General features: G+C 46.7%; 1 protein-coding gene across 1 annotated transcript in view; it reads left to right on the top strand.

Moving 5' to 3' along the window:
* Window positions 1-4,606: 4,606 nt before the first annotated feature.
* Window positions 4,607-16,389, top strand: part of LOC142564374 (transmembrane protease serine 2-like) — a 113,393-nt gene continuing 101,610 nt past the window's right edge. Inside the window, exon 1 of the mRNA XM_075675359.1 lies at window positions 4,607-4,714. The gene's annotated coding sequence lies outside the window, so the exon portion shown is untranslated. The remainder of the gene's footprint in view (window positions 4,715-16,389) is intronic.

The following is a 16,389-nucleotide window of genomic DNA, read 5'->3' as shown; positions in this document are numbered from 1 at the left end:
TGCAAAATTTCTAATTTCATCAGCTCAGCTTATTTGCTGCTGCCTTCGACTATGTTGCCCTCTCCTTGGCATCAATTCTGCAACACATTTAGTCCGCCATTCATCTGCTTCGAAACCAAGGGTTTGACGAAAACTCGTCTTGCGAGGAAAGAACATGGCCGAATAAACGCACACTCGCCAAATGAAAAAATTCAAAACCAAAGATTGACGTTTCGGCGCCCAATACGGGTGCCTCGTTCAGAATGAACGAATGCATGATGGTCTTTTTATACATGCGTCGGAAGACGTAATCGCTTGCGTTCAACTCGGCAAAAACAAATTTATCATCCCGATCGCTCCTTGAATCATTCTGCATACATTGTATTACTAACACGACAAACCGGACACCGGGACCCTTCCCTGAAATGCACGCAAGCGCATTACGTCATCCTACGCATATATAATAAAGACCATCATGCATTCGTTTATTGTGAACAAGGCACCCGTATTAGGCGCCGAAACGTCAATCTGTGGTTTTAAATTTTTTCAGTTGACGAGTGTACGTTTATGCAGCCACTCATCTGCTTTGTGCATTACATGGCATGCTCAGCTCCATTATTAGGCTCAGCTTTTAGTCGCCAATTCCTGGGTTTACCCTCGGCGTCCCTCGGCGTAACCGTGCAAGCAATAACGTGGAAAGTTGGGCTAGTTGGTGAGTGATCATAGTACCTTGCTGGTGAAGCAGCGCACAAACACGGACACAGTGGAGACAAGTAGGAATAGACGACACTCGCTGCACTCGCAACTATTTTATTTCAGAACACATACTTCAAGTTTATATACCTGCGCACCCTCAGGCGTCAACGCAAATCATGGCAAGATTAGAGGCTTTTTTATATATACATATATATATCGTTTGCCCGCTCATACTCGGGCGTCAAAGGCATTGCACTTATCTATCATGGTGTGCAATCCTATCGTAATTTGTTGCAACCCTACCAAAGATTATTATTACACATTTTCTTTTCTCTTCTTTTTGGTGTACTTCCAAAAACGCAACCTCACCATGGCTTAGATGGACAGATGGCTGACTGATACAACCCTCTCCCCTCTTGTGAATATGAAAGGCTTCGATTATTTCCCTGGTTAGTTGATCCTTATGGTGTGATAAAACTGTGGCATCATTGTAAAGCGGCCAGCACCCATGTTGTGAGCAGTGCCCCTTAATATGGGAATGAATGTTTCCCCCCAGTGACCTTTTGTGCTCTAAAAGTCTCGTGTTTACACAACGACCTGTTTGGCCGATGTATACTTTCCCACACGATATGGGCAAACAGTAGACTACAGAAGACCTGCACTCGACAAGTTTTTCTTTGTGCTTGACTGTGCACTTACGTCCATTTTCTCTTACTTTTGTTGACACTCTACGATCCAGTCCGGCACATATTTTTCCGAGTTTGTTAGCCGCTGAAAAAGCAGCGAGTGTCGTCTATTCCTACTTGTCTCCACTGTGTCCGTGTTTGTGCGCTGCTTCACCAGCAAGGTACTATGATCGTGCAAGCAAGCAGGGGCCACGGCTCGAGCGTTTGTCGTCTTCTTCAAGAGCTGGCTCCGATGCCGCTAATCATCCAGCGTTCACATACTGCCCCTCCCTCTGCGAAGGCGCTGCCAGTCAGTCAGTGCGGTTGTTCGTGTCTCAAATTATTTGTCTCAACATAGCGCGAAATAAAAACACGCATACAGGTGTCCCTAAATTTTGCATCAGGGAGTATCGTAACCTTTGAAATTTTTTTTTTCTTCTAATGTCAATTACGGTATCGGCTCTCCCCGTTGGCACTCTGATCCACACCGCTCTTTGGTCTCCCAGCGTAACGCTTAACATTTCTCGTTCCACCGCTCTTTGCACGGTCCCTAATTTGTTCTCGAATTTCTTTGTTGACCTCCAAGTTTCAGCCCCATGTATTAGAACGAGCAAAATGCAATGATTTTACACTTTGTATTTTAGCGACTGTGGTAAGCTCCCGGTCACTATTTGGTAATGCCCCCCGTATCCACTCTAACTCAGTTTTATCCCTCTGTAAATTTTGCACTTTTCTTGTGGAGAGACAACGTAGCTGTGGAACCTTTGTAGATACTTCCGAAGATATTCACGTATGCCTCCTGTACCCTTTGATTACACAATAGCTCCGTGATTGCTGGTATCTGTACTCAATGAAAGGCATCCTTAAAATATGTGAAAAACATTAGAAAGGTTGATCGTACTCCGCCAATTTCATTGTTACTTGATTGATGATATGGACATTATACATTGCTGGAAATTCCTTCCTGGAGCCGGCCTGTTCCTTTGCTTGGCTTACGGGTGTGCGTCCCCCCTATTATATTGGACTTTATTTCGGTGAAAATTTATGCAATGCTGAAAACAAGGTAATGGGCCTCTTTTCTTCCATTCTTTAAATGTCACCCTTTTTATGGTTCAGTAAAAGAATTAGTATAAGGATTAGCATAGCGCAGGCCATACACTGGCCTACCCTGCGCTTGATGCGTGAGCTCTCACCCAGAAAACTAAACGTTGCAACCGATGGATGTGCCATTTCTGTTCGTCAAATTGGCAAAGATCTTCCGCTTCCGTCGATAACACAATAACCATATGGACGAAGTAGCAGTCAAAACTCTCCATCTACACCAAGCCTCGAAGCAAGCAACAACCCTCCTTAAGATGTCGACAATGTGACGTAATAGGAGCAGTATGAAGCGACGCTGCCATGACATGACATTGCGATCAAACTGCAATGAAAGACCAACAGCCACAGGCCTCGATGTGGACTCAACAGCCGTAAAGTTACGAAGTTGAAGAATGTTTAGACTGCATGAAACAACCTGTAAATTCGGGCAGCTGGATGTGTATTTACGCCTACCTTCATCTGCATCAGAAGATTAACTTTTTATGAAGGCTGTTACCCGGTGACCTTCTTATATTTGCACTACGACCCATATCTTTTTACAGCGAATCTACTTATGCGGACCATGTACCGTTGTTGTCGGACTTCACTGAAAATGGGCCACTTGATCTAGCCGGAGAGGATAAAAAGAGATCAACAGAGGGAAAGGGTTCGGAGGGACGTACAAAAACTTATATGGTTGTCACACGCTGCAATTTGGGTAATTTAGCCAGATTTGCATTCAATTTTCAATGATTGCTTCCACCCTGCCACGAAAGAAACAAATGTTATGGGGGCCATGGTGGTTATGGTGGTGGCCAACAAACAGCGGCCAGCGATTCAGACGTACTATTATGAGCGTGCGGCTGCCGGAACTTACGCCAAGAAGAAGTGCCGGCAGCCACGTCAGCCGTCAAACCAATTAATCCAATGGTCAAAACAATTGCAGGGCCCGCATCTTCAGCGGCGGGCCTTGCGCCCAGTATACGTAGCTTTGAATAAGTGGTTTCGCAAATTCCATCTCAGCTATAACTATGGGACGACCACGAGTAATGCGCACCCTTGAGGAAGAAGCTGCCTGCCGCGAGCGTCAGCGAGAGTTGCCTCGTTAACTGGCTTGTCGTCGTACGGCCGACCCCGAGCTACGCGTCAGTGATGCCTAATGCCAGATGGCTGAGATGCCGCGAAAAAAAAAGCAGTCCTTTGTCATGCTCACCACGCGATGCACGCGAAAGCGAAAATGAGGAACACGAATGGGGAAACAGAAGATTCACAATATTTGCTGCTTGCGAAGTGCCAAAACAACTTTCTGATTATGAGGCACGCCGTAACTGGTTGACTTCAGAAATTTTGACCACCTGGGGTTCTTTAACGTGCACCTAAATCCAAGTACACGGGCGTTTTCGCATTTCGCCCAGCGACATGCGGCCGCCGTGGCCGGAATTCGATCCCGCGACCTCGTGCTCAGCAGTCCAACACCATAACCACTGTGCAACCACTGTGGATACTTGCGAAGTTTGACTTGCATGGTGTAAGACTCGGTGTAACTAACACAGCGCTGTTCGACCGTGTTCACGGACTGAAAGGGGTGATGATCTTCTTTTACTTTCTTTTCGTACCGGGGGAGAAAACTAGGTACTACGACTAGACAAGTCACCGCTGTGCAATTATCTATCACACGCATAAGGATGACCTTAAAAAGCCCATAAATGAAAGAACACGCAAATTCACCACACATGCTGCAAATAACGAGACTAGAAACTTCAGTAAACCAAATTAGGCGCTTTACAACTCATAACGATGTCTGCACTTTTTTTTATTACAGCGTATGCACATAAACGTACACCGTTAAAAAAACGTAAAATTACAGGAACGTTCTACAAGTCCACAGCCGCGCGAACGCCATAGCTGCCCCGTCCTGTTACGGGCTCCAAAGGCTCCGAACCCGTTTCACAATAAAATCTTATTTGGGGTACGATAAGTAGCCACGTTTAGTGTGACTGTTCTGATGAGTACCGTTATTGTTTGTGATTGCCTGGAAGCCCATCACACATCTGTTTCGCTAGTTTAGCATTCAAACTTGAATCGAACTAACTTTTTGCTCGGAACTTGCGCGGCGAGGCCACCGTGCGGAAGAACACGACCAGCCACACGCAAGCCTGGTTCGTGTGGCGGTTTCGGATGTGCGAGCAGCGGCGTCTCCGTCCCGAGTTTCGCCATTTCCCGCGTTTTTCACTGATGCAATGTCCAGCTGTGCAGCGTTGTGGATTCTCCGGCTCCTGTCAAAGGATTTCGTGGTAAGTTCGAATGAACTCGAATTCTTTGTTGTGTCAGAAAGCCGTTCATCTACGAATCATTGATCCACTGCTTACTGGTGCGCCTGCCTGTCTATATGGCACACTTCCTAGCTATCGGTTACTATTGGAGAACTCATGTGAGTGCTTATGTGATGTTCAGGCATCGCCATATTTTTCTGCGCACAAATAAACGGCGTAGCTTGCTCTATCTCCTCTGGGAATCTAAAATTAGTCGCCAAATTACCAGCCAGTGTTTGCTTGTCACTTCGTCTGCCGGCTCACAGAGCCCATGCATGTGGTTGACGTGGCTGTGCGGTCGGGATTTGCACAGCCTGTCGTTGTACGAGTTTATATAGGCATTGACGGCGCGTTCATGTCACCTGCGTATACCTTACAACTGCTAATAATAACGTGCGAAAACGCAGTCAGACGTGTCACCCACACCTTACACTGGCACACCGACGATATATTTCGCGCCGCTGCTCGGGACGCGTCCGACTAACGCTCGAAAGAAATTCTCAAGTCAGCTGCGCTTATCACAGCAAGATTATTTTTCTCTATGGCATCGCACATTGTTTCCAATGCTGGCGGCAAACGCGGCGATGGTAAGGCTGCGCTATTCCGAAAAGAAAAAAGAACAGCTTGTAGCCGCGCGCAATAGCGGGAAGGAATCAGATATCTTGTTTATCTGTTCTTCTTGTTTATCTTGATATATTTTTCGCGCGTACTCCTGTGGGCGTAGCTGCGCACCACGCGAGAGCTAAGGCAGGAGTGACTAAGCGGTACCGCACGCGTGCACATTATGGGAAGCACGGTTGATTTTCTTGACGTCATGCGTGAGTTGTCACAAAGAAAGAAGTGGCAGGCTCGCACACGGCGCACATTTTAAAGAGCTGGCTGGCGTTGGAACGAGATAAATATACATGCAATAGTCGCCTAATATGCATGGATAATAGCCCGCCGCCGGGGCGTCTACATCAGCAAGGCATTTGGTGTGTTGCGACACCGCGTACCGGAGCACACGAGGGTCGGAACCTCACGCGACGCGCGGCTTAGCCGTGTCCGCGGAAAAGGGGATTCTGGGGCCTGAGCCAATGCTGGGTGTTTGGACCTTTACAATCCCTCGACGGCGGCAACACACCCCTTTGGCCACGGTTTCTTGTAGACGGCACCCCTGGACTGACCCACCCGGGCGAAATCGGTAGTTGCCTTTTCCTGTCTCTCTCTCCCTCGAACCTTCGTCTTTCTCGCACTTTCCATCTTTCATGCCTGCTACTCATTTCAATATTTCTTCCGATCTTCAGACAGCAAGGGTTAACCTTGTGTGAGTAGCCAAACTAGGTTATCTCGTATTTGGTTACAGTGACTGTGTACAGGTGCCGTTGGCAGGCCTTGTTTAAACACAAATCCTGTCACGGCACCTTGCTGGGCTCCGTGGTGGGCGGCTGGTAATGCTGCTGAAACTCCATGTTACAAGTATCTAGCTCTTTCCCCCCACTCCCTGAATGCCCTCAAAAACAAGGGCGCCCTGAAGATGTTTTTAAATTTTTTGGCAACCGATTACAAAGCTTTCCCCCATTCCACGTCATCCATTCTGACAAAGCTGAAAAGACTATCAGAATTATTTCACCTTTCCTAGTGTCAAAATGTCTTACCGAAACACTTGGTGCAGGCTACAAGGCGTCAACCATGGCTAGTGGAGATCTTTTGGAACTCCGCGATGCGAAACAACATGAAAGGCTTTCTAACCTTGTTACATTCGGAGAAATTCCAGTCACAATATCCCCGCACCGAACTATGAACACCAGCCATGGTGTTGTGTCTGATGATGGCCTAATGGAGCTGACAGAAGCTGAACTGGTGAACGGCTGGACCGAACAGAATGTTATCAATGTTAAACGAAATATGCTAAGGCGTGATGGTAAGGAGATCAAAACTAAGCTTCTAATACTTTGTTTTGGCTCAAGCATTCTGCCTAAGACAATCGAGGCAGGCTATGTAAAGCTACGTGTAAGACCTTATGTGCCGAACCCTCTCCGATGCTTTAAATGTTAGCGTTTAAGACACTGTTTCCAGAACTGTCGAGGCCGAGAGATATGTGCTAAATGTAGTGCCGGAAATCATGCCTCTGAAACTTGCAAAAGCGCTCCACACTCAGTCAACTGTGATGGCGGGCATGCCGCATGTTGATGGACGTGCCGGTAATGGAAAAAGAAAAAGAAATTGTGACGATAAAACTCAGAGAATAATTCATTCAAAGAAGCGTGTAGGCGGGTTTCCTACCTGCCCAAGAGCAGCTTTGTCGACGTGGCACGTCAGGGGACAGCGCGACAACGGCCTCCGGCGGCTGCCAAGCCCACACCACGTGAGGCGGCAGTGACGCTACCCGCTCCCCCGGGCGGCTGCAGCTAGCGCTGCTCGGCCTCCCCAGCAGAAGAGGCCATCTGCCTCTCTGATGGTGGCCTAAAAGGTTTCGTCTACGGAGACGAGGCCTTCACATCAAACGCAGCCTCGCAAGAGCGCTTGTCCAGCACCTCGGAAGAGGCAATGGACACAACCAGCCAGATGGCGCCACTAGCGCCTAAGGAGCGGCGAGATTCCCACAATGGCTCCAAAAAACGACAACACCGCATCACGGTGTCCGGAAAGGCATCTGTGAGCCAACGCCTCTTTCTTAAACACACAGCAGAAGAACCACGTTCTACGAGTATACACAAATAATATGCTTGAATGTCAGAGGCCTCATGCACAATCTTGATGACATTAAAGAACTCCTATACAAGTATAGTCCAAAGGTGCTGTGTGTTCAAAAAACACACCTCAAACATGCGCAAAAAACTTCCTTCGCCAATATACCATTTTTGTAAAGACCGCAATGACACCCTCGTGTCATCCGGTGGTGTTGCTATCAATGTCGACAGAGGTGCTGCTTGCCAGGAAATAACTTCCTACGCCCCTAGAGGCAGCTGCTGTGTGTTCAAAAAACACACCTCAAACATGCGCAAAAAACTTCCATCGCCAATATACCATTTTTGTAAAGACCGCAATGACACCCTCGTGTCATCCGGTGGTGTTGCTATCAATGTCGACAGAGGTGCTGCTTGCCGGGAAATAACTTCCTACGCCCCTAGAGGCAGCTGCTGTCCGAGGGGTGTTGTTCGACAAGCTGGTCACTATCAGCTCTGTATACATTCCTCCAAATTATCAACTTACTAAAATTGAATTTCAAAACTACATAAATGAACCACCCGCGCCATGCATAGTTGTTGGAGATTTAAACGCACATAACACTTTGTGGCGAGACTCTCGTTGCAGTGCGAGACATCGCCCAATTGAAAACATTCTTTTGCTCAGGAGCATTTATACTTAACAAACGAAGAGCCGACGTACCACAGCGTGGCATATTATACATACTCCTCGATAGATTTAAGCACAGTGTCCAGTACACTAATACCATACTTTCAGTGGTCCGTTCTCAATAACCCCTTTCAAAGCGACCACTTCCCAGTTATGTTAAACTTAACAAAACAGGATGGATGCTTGCCACACGCTCCCGGGTGAAAGTCTGAATCAGCCAACAGGTAACTTTTTCGAGAGCTAACATATATAATCCGGGATGTTATTGCCTCTTTTCATATAGACAGTGCCATGGCGTATATAACAGGCTTTGTAATTCAGTCTTCCACAAAATGCATCCGTCAGACTAGCGGACTGTCGAATAAGCGTCGTATCCTTGGTGGAATGAAGAATGTAAAAATGCACGGAAAAGCCAAAAGAAGGCTTGGGGACGACTTCGGGACTTTCCAACCGCCGAAAACTTAATTTGTTTTAAACAAAGAAAGGCTCAGTGTAGAAGATCACGTTGACGTGCAAAAAGGGAGAGTTAGGCGAAGTAAATCTCTCGTATAACTTCCTACACGGACGAGACGAAAACATGGAATAGGGCGAATCAATTAGTGGGCTGGCAGACGCATGCTGTACCCTTAGTAAGTATCGAAGGATATAGCTTGGAAGATCAGGTGGAATGTCTAGGCGAACACTTTGCATCTGTTTCGAGTACATAGCACTAAACAGAATCTTCCATGAGCTGCTAGACATTCCTCTTCACTACAATTGCCCCCCACAGGAAAAGGAGCCTTCCTGGCGACTCATGGTGAACATAGAATCGTAGGGTCGTAATACGGCTTCAGGCGTTGTACGTGGGCGGTTTCACAACCATGACAGCGTTGGTCCATAGGTGGTGCGACAGGCTCGACAATATAGTTCACAGGCGATGGCTACGCTACAACACGGTAGGGTCCTTGATATTTGGAGACAAGCTTGGATGATAGTCCAGCAGGAACGTCGGGAGCCCAAAGCCACACAAGGGTGTCTGGGCGCAATGGCACGACCGATAGGGATGGCGCAAAGGTTGGAGGTGGTGGCCACGCGAGAGCCCCGGCATAGCTGAGAGGTGCAGTCACCTCGAGAAAAGCAACTGCAGGCGGCACCGGCGGAGTCTCCCGGGCAGAAGGGAGAGCTGCGCACACTTCCTCTTGGATGACCCGGCGAAGGTTGGCCGGCAAAGGCGAGGGTGGTGGCGTGGCTGAGGACAGCAGCGACACCGTACGAGCGACCGCAGCACGGACGAACTCTTTTATCGCATTCCATCACAGCACACACATTGGTGGAACGGGGACAAAATCAGGAGGTCTCAGGAGAATTTCCTGTGGTGTTGGAGGAACGTCCAGTAGGAGCAAGTCAAGACGCACAGTACTTAAGGAACAATCGATGAGTGCTGAATGGGCGGAGAGGAAGTCTAGGCCTAGGATGAGGTCATGGGGGCATTGGTCAAGAACAGTGAAAAGGACGACAGTATGGCGGCCGGAAATGCTCACGCATGCAGTACACATTCCGACCACGGTCACCGCGCTACCGTCAGCGACACTACGTTGGCGTGTCAACCCGCCAACGTCGCGTTGACACGCCGGCAGAGGTCAACGATACCTTCTATGTAGCTGGTGAACGTGTCACCAGTTTGCTGCGATGGGCTTCGTAGGCGTTGGTCAGCGCGAACTTTGCGCACGCTAGGGCGGCCGAAAACTTCTGCGAAGCCGGTTTTAAAGCTAGTCCATGGGTGGAGATTGGCTTCGTGGTTTTTGAACCACAGCTTGGCGACGCCCGATAAATAGAAGGTGGCGTTGCGGAGCTTTAGGGGATCGTCCCCTTTGTTGGTGTTGCTGGTGCGTTCATACGATTCCAGCCAATCTGCAACGTCTTTCAACGGCAGCGCTGAACATATCTAGATCCCGCTGACGCTGGGCACCGACTGTCAATATTGTCAAGCTAAAGTGAAATATTAGTGCTTGAGAATCTCTAAGGGGTATATATTACTGCTAAGAGAGCCTTAATAATCAAGAAATTGAAGTGAATACAGGAGATGATTAGAGACTCCCCTGGGAAATTCGAGTACTGGTCCGGTAACGAAAGTACTTCTCAGTTAAATTCTGTCACTAATACTCAAGCAATCGTTGCACAAACCATCCTTGTATTATAGGATGAATTAAAATGCTACTTGTCCCGTTCTGCTTAAGGTTTAGACAAAAGAACTCATTAAAATTACCCTTGACAAGACGCGGGCGATCGAACGGTTTCCTTTTCTCTCGACTCCTCGCCGCCCACGCTATCGCGTTTCAGTAGTTATCGCGTAGTGCTGCGGTAGTTTTGCTGGCTCAGGGATCTCGCACAAACTGCTAGTAACAGATAATCCAATTTCTATGTGATGTTGCGGGATACCGAACGGTCTACACCACTTGGCCAAAAAGCAGCGGCAGCGGAGAATCCGCCGCTCTTACTTTATCTGTCTTGGCTCAGTACCGCCGTCTGTCGGGCGCCGTTTCACTCTCCGACGGAAGCAAATCGCCTCGATAGTTTATGCAACGTTACCACTCCCCCGGTTGGTTGACGGAAGATTTGAATTACGAAAAAAGTGTTCGAACCCTTCAAATGTTTTTCCTTGACTCGAAACAAGCATTGTGAGATGTCTAGAAAGGTATTTGAGGAATCCATGGCGACATAGTATTTGCATTTAGTGTCCCTTTAACACAGAAAGTGTAAAAGTGGGGTTGAAGATTTATATGCAGAAGACAAACATAATATATAATAGCCTGGGAAGGGAACAAGAGTTGAAGATCCCTAGTCAGCCTCTAGAGTCTGCGGAGGAGTACGTTTACCAATGTACGTTACCATCACAGGGGACTCTGATCACGAGAACGAAATTTACAGACGAATAAAAATGCATCGTTGTGCGTACGGCAGACATTGTCAGATGCTGACTGGGAGCTTACCACTATCATTCAAAAGAAAGCTGTGTAGTCTCTGCATTTTACCGGTGCTAACCTATGCGGCAGAAAGTGCGATGTGGAAGAAGAAGCTCCAGACCAAGTTAAGGACCGTGCAAAAAATGATGGGACCAGAATGGTTAGGCGTAACATTGACATACAGACATACAGGAAGAAAGCGGCGTCGACTAGAGAGCAAACGGGAATAGCCGATATTCGAATTGAAATTAGGAGAAAAAAGTTGAGCTGGGCTGGCGATGCAATGGGTAGGATGGATTACTGGCGGACCATTACAGTTACGGAATGGGCGCCTAGAGAAGGGAAGCGCAGACGAGGACGGCCAAAATCTAGGAGGGGTGATCAAATTAGGAAATTTGCATGGGCCGTTTGGAATGCGTTGGCGCAGGACAGGGGTAATTGGAGAACGCAGGGAGAGAGCTTCGTACTGATAGTTGACATAAATATAGGCTGTTGCTGCTGCTTCTGATGATCATGATAATGACGTTCTAAAATTTAATGTTTCTGGATATATTTGCTACCACACGTGTTCCGCGGCTTAGTTTTCCTATGTACGTCATTTCCGAAAGTAAACGGGCTACGTTTACTGCAACTAGGAAGCTGACTAGAGGCTGTTTACGAAAATTCGCGAGGCATTCCATAAGTAAGAATGAACGGAAGCTTCCTTCTCACCATCCAGTGGTAACAATTATCAACAGCGCATATACTAAAGCCGTGTATGGTGCTGGCGCAGAGTAGTCCGCATAGTTTTCACAAAGACTGTGCATTATTCTTGACGCCTTACAGGTTATCCTCTCCTCACTATTTTCCATCTTGGGAGCGATGAGGTTAAATAATATGAGGATTTATAAACAAATGTTCAGGAGGCTGGAGAACTATCGTGCGGAACCAACTTTTGTGGCTGAGATTATACCACGCGCCTATCCATATTTGAAACAACATTCCAACCGTTATTAGGACCACACAAGCGGATCAAGAAATTATAGATTGCGGAGGAAAGAGGCGTTGATTAAGATATGAATTGTCCTTTCCAGTTTTTCTACGCTTTATGTATTCTCTATGATTGTTTATCCTGTACATTTATGATGAAATTTTTAATCAGTTTACGTATACACATAGCCGTAACAATAGAAATATTCTTGAAATGAATGGAGGCTGTTATTTGAAGATTACGCAATTGAAATGCGGCAAATTGGGCTCTACTTAAGCTCGAGAATCATCATTCCTTTTCTGCGCACGAATTTACAGTACAAGCATTTGAAGCACAAAGCATCAGACGTCTTTACCTCACTCACACCTGCATCTTTTGTAAGTACTATACATAACACAATTATATCTAACACAAGCTTTCCGAAATCAGAAGTCAAGGCAGTCGAAGGCGTCAAAAAAATACGCACGTGGCAGGAAAACAATGTGCTGCAGTGATCACAACATTGCGTGTAATGATGCTTCCTCCGCACATACCCTCACCATTGACCTGTGGAAAACGTGTGACTATCTGTACCTGAAAGAAAGTCAACATCAATCAAGGAAGTAGGAATAGGCAAGAATCAGATGAATACTTTAAGAGACAAAGCCGGCAATATCATTGCTAATATGGATGAGATAGCTCAAGTGGCTGAGGAGATCTATAGATATTTATGCAGTACCAGTGGTACCCACGACGATAATGAAAGAGAGAATAGGCTAGAGAAATTTGAAATCCCACAAGTAACGCCGAAAGAAGTAAAGAAAGCCTTGGGAGCTAGGCAAAGGGGGAAGGCAGCTGGGGAGGATCACTTAACAGCAGATTTGTTGAAGAATGGTGGGCAGATTATTCTAGAAAAACTGGCCACCCTGTATACGCAATGCCTCATGACCTCGAGCGTACCGAAATCTTTTAAGAACGGTAACATAATCCTAATCCATAAGAAAGGGGACACCAAATACTTGCAAAATTATGGACCGATCAGCTTACTGTCAGTTGCCTACAAACTATTTACTAAGGTAATCGCAAATAGAATCAAGAACACTTTAGACTTTTGTCAACCATAGGACGAGGCAGCATTCCGTAAAAGCTACTCAACAATATTCCATAGTCACACTATCAATCAGGTGATAGAGAAATGTGCGGAATATAACCAAACCTTATATATAGCTTTCATTGACTACGAGAAAGCTTTTGATTCCGTCGAAACCTCAGCAGTCATGGAAGCATTACGGAATCGGGGTGTAGACGAGCCATATGTAAACATACTGAAAGACATCTGCAGCGGCTCCACAGCCACCGTAGCCCTCCATAAAGAAAGCAACAAAATCTCAATAAAGAAAGGCGTCAGGCAGGCACATATGATCTCCCCAATGCTATTCACAGCGTGTTTACAGGAGGTATTATATATATATATATATATATATATATATATATATATATATATATATATATATATATATATATACTGCTCGAGGATTGGGAAGAATTGGGGATAAAAGTTAATGGAGGATGCCTTAGTAACTTGGGATCCACGGATGATATTGCCTGGCTTAGTAACTCAGGGGACCAATTGCAATGCATGCTCACTGACCTGGAGAGACAAAGCAGAAGGGTGTGTCTAAAAATTCATCTGAAGAAAACTAATCTTTAACAGTCTCGGAAGAGAACCGTAGTTTAGGATAGGTAATGATGTACTGGAAGTGGCAAGGGAATACATCTACTTAATATAGGTAGTGACCGCGGATGCGGATCATAAGGCAGAAATAATCAGAAGAATAAGAACGGGCTGGGGTGCGTTTGGCAGACATTCCCATATCATGAACCGCAGGTTGCCATTATCCCTCAAAAGAAAAGTGTATAACAGCTGTGTCTTACCAGTACTCACGTACGGGGCAGAAACCTGTAGGCTTACGAAAAGGGTTCTACTTAAATTGAGGACGACGCAACGAGTTATCTAATGAAGATTGATGGGTGTAACGTTAAAGGATAAGAAAAGGTCAGATTAGGTGAGGGAACAAGCGCGAGTTAATGACATCTTAGTTGCAATAGAGAAAAAGAAATGGGCCTGGGCAGGACATGTAATGAGGAGAGAAGATAACCGATGGTCATTAAGGGTTACGGACCGGATTCCAAGAGAAGGGAAGCGTAGCAGGGGACAGCAGAAAGTTAGGTGGGCGATTGAGATTAAGAAGTTTGCAGAGGCAACATAGCCACATTTAGTACATGACCGGTGTAGTTGGAGAAGTATGTGAGAAGCCTTTGCCCTGCAGTGTGGGTAACCACCAGATGATTATTAAAAATTTATTGACGTGTTTTTAATCTGTCCTAGTTTCCTCGATAAGTCCGTTTGTAGCTCTGGTATAACTACCTGCTTTGTTTATCTCTAGAGCTATAGAAATTCCCTTTTGTTTCTTTATAAATTACGGGTGTTTAAATAGCAAAATATGCGAACTGAATCAAAGTATTTCGGGAAGACCACCTCCAGATAGTAAAATCAATAACATTTCTTAAACATTTCTGTGCAGACAGAAACACAAAGTGTGTGGAGTCCTTCTGGTAAAAATTTAGCAGCCATTCCACTGTGTGAAAGCGGATGACCAGCGCAGCTGACCAATGGGCGTGGAGCTTCCGGAAATGCGCCGGCACATGCGGATACGCGTAACCATTCGTCGTTGAAAAACATGGAACCACACCCTTTAGCTTAGCCTCTGTACACGCCTTGTAAAGAACAGAGGCACGTTACCCTTTATCACCGCTTCCTTACAAGTGCCGCCTACCAGAAACTCCCCAACGTTCTCACCCGCAACGCACCGCATCAGCACATCTACCGCCTTTTATGGTTACTTTTCGGTCCGCATTCCGTTGATATCCGACAGGTCGTTATCGAATCATATCCAATCAGGTACTCGGCAACCTGAACTGAAGTTGCGACCGACAAAGCCTCTTCCGAACCTTCTCTAGGCGTCGTCGTATCGCGGCACCGTCGTGACATCGTTTTCTCTTCGCGGAATCCTCGGCGTCGCGGTATGCGTTGGCGGCTCTTGCTCGTCAATTACGTACAACATCGCGGGCACGCTCATCTTCTCGGGCCGCGCGACTGGAACGACGTGGGCGGTCTCTGTCGTGCCGCTGCTCTCGCTCTCGATCCTCGTGGATACGCTGCTCTTCACGCGTACGAATCACGCGTGGCCTTCCCGTACCGATGGTGGAGCCGAAATGGCTCCAAAAATTTCCATTGGTCACGCAATATGACGTAGTGACGCACTACGTCATACATTCACACAGAGGCAGCTGCGACAGAGTGCTGTTTTGGTAAAAGGTGGCCCTCAAACCGAGCTCCGCCGCGAGCTGCGATATGCATTTGTTTTTGTTGTTGGCTCTTTCACCCTTACTCTTTAAGGGGAATTTTTAGGGGAGAGCTTTGCCACGCAAACGCCATAAAATTCCGTGTCCTAGCCACAGACAGCTTCGCTGCAACAAGAAAAATAACAGCGTTGCCTGTATCGGGACGAAGCAGCAGTGGGGCACATGAAACCTCTTTTGGGCTGCAGACAATGTTTGGGTAGTGCAGTACCGGGATCACATTCACGCAATACACAAATCACATCTATTCGTGGATTCCTAGCTTACGTGCCTGACCCACAACGCAGCTCGCAAGGGCCCTGTGATCAAATTTTCCAATCCTGCTCGCTCCCTACTCTTGCTTGACCCGCCGTAGTGAAAGGTGATGGATGCATATGGTCATCCCTGTGTCTTGCGGGTCAAGTGCCCCTCTTCAGGCTATTACTGCGCCGCAGCTGTCCAACGCGAGCGCGCCATAGCCGAGCAGACAACAAATTTTTGCCGCTAATTTCAGAGTTTGTAAGCCTTCTAACTCCTGATAAGCCCTTGTCTCTGTTTGATAAATCATGCGTGCCTACTATGGCTGAGAGAGAGCTCTCTCACACACAACCGGTCCTGCACGGATCAACAAGCGTAGTGCCGATCTATGGTGCTGAATGCCGAGCGAGAGCTTAAACTTAGCTACGACTACTTTAAGCCTGGCACAACAATGGCGCCATATGCCTTCGTTACAGATGCATGCATGTGTAGTGGATACTTTCCGCTGCCTATCCATGTCAAATTAGGACGCCTGGTAGTAAACTTGCGAATATGTAAGTGATGTTATTATTACTACAGATTTTCGTTACATACGACACTTAACGCTACATGTGATATTAAACAAGAAGCCTCCCTCCCCACCTTGACAACAGAAATGAAAGCCATATCAAGTAAAAAAAATGAAGTTGATATAGTTAGATACATGCATGTAATACCGTTAGCAATTTGACGAACGGATATGTGAGGATGTTTTAAACGAGAAATTA

Source organism: Dermacentor variabilis, chromosome 11 (assembly GCF_050947875.1).
Source record: "Dermacentor variabilis isolate Ectoservices chromosome 11, ASM5094787v1, whole genome shotgun sequence".
NCBI classification, from domain to species: domain Eukaryota; kingdom Metazoa; phylum Arthropoda; class Arachnida; order Ixodida; family Ixodidae; genus Dermacentor; species Dermacentor variabilis.
Note: the sequence above shows the minus strand (reverse complement) of the source record. Positions and strands in the feature narration are given on the sequence as shown.